Genomic DNA, 1,004 nt, shown 5'->3' with positions numbered 1-1,004 from the left:
CCGGGCCCCGGGGCCGTGCAGCGCGCCGGCCTGCAGGGCGACGGCCGGAGGTACGGTACGCGCCCCGGCAGTTCGATCACCGCCTCCCCCTGCTGGGGGCTACAGCCCGCCCCGCCCGCCACGCCGTTCTCTTCATCTACAACACACAGGGAAGGCTTCCATTCGCTATTATTATGCTTCGCAGTTTCATCACCCGAAAAGCTCTGGCGGCCCACTGACGCGCCGCGCCACGTGCGACGTCCTGAGGTGGGAGGGGGGCGGGGGTAGGAAGTCCCGGCCCCGGCCTATGGCGGGGGCTCCGACAACGCTGCGCTCAATTCTTCCACCCGGTAGCAGGGAGCTGAACATTGTCCAAGCAGATGGGGGAGCGGGAGGGGCGGCCGCGCCGCACATGCTACGAAACGAGAGGGAAAATGTTTTATGCTGGGAAGAAAAGGAATAATATGCAGATGCTCGGGGGAGGGTGATGAACGAGTGTGAAAAGTACGCGCGCGTCCCGCCCGGGGCGGTCTGGGTGGCGGGTGCGGCCCAGGCAAGGTCGCTCCAGCCTAGGAGGAGGAGGGGAGGGAGGGGGAGTGTGAGGGCCAGTGGTGGGCGGGAGGGTAGCGGTGCTGCGGTGCCGCGCAGCCGCTATTTTGGAGGCACGTACCCCATCAGGTTGACGGAACAGGCATCGCTGGTCTACCCAGCTAAAGCACACGCCCCCGAACAACTCCGTGCGGCCCTTTACACCTACAGAACTCCCCCATCTCAGTCGATCCACACTAACATTTACACAGTGTGTCAGAACTCATACAAATCGGATTAGGCGACAATTACGTAGGTGTACTAACTAAAGAATACCACCCCTTCCGACAACTGTGTGGTCAGTGGCGGGGCCCCGCCTCAACCCACCTGCCTCGCCCGCACCACCTCACCAGGCCGCAGACAATGCAAACGCAAAGCTCCGCCATGTTAATTGGTGCGCTCGCTGCCGCCCCGCCTCGTCCCACCTCCCTCCCCCC

At 63.7% G+C, this 1,004-nt stretch overlaps 1 protein-coding gene across 2 annotated transcripts in view; it reads left to right on the top strand.

Moving 5' to 3' along the window:
* Positions 1 to 1,004, top strand: part of LOC113211905 (hemicentin-2-like) — a 90,076-nt gene that overhangs the window by 78,359 nt on the left and 10,713 nt on the right. The window lies entirely within an intron of this gene.

This window comes from Frankliniella occidentalis, unplaced genomic scaffold, assembly GCF_000697945.3.
Source record: "Frankliniella occidentalis isolate FOCC.00 unplaced genomic scaffold, Focc_3.1 Scaffold15, whole genome shotgun sequence".
In the NCBI taxonomy this organism is placed as follows: domain Eukaryota; kingdom Metazoa; phylum Arthropoda; class Insecta; order Thysanoptera; family Thripidae; genus Frankliniella; species Frankliniella occidentalis.
The sequence above is the reverse complement of the archived record's forward strand: the minus strand, read 5'-3'. Positions and strand labels throughout refer to the sequence as shown.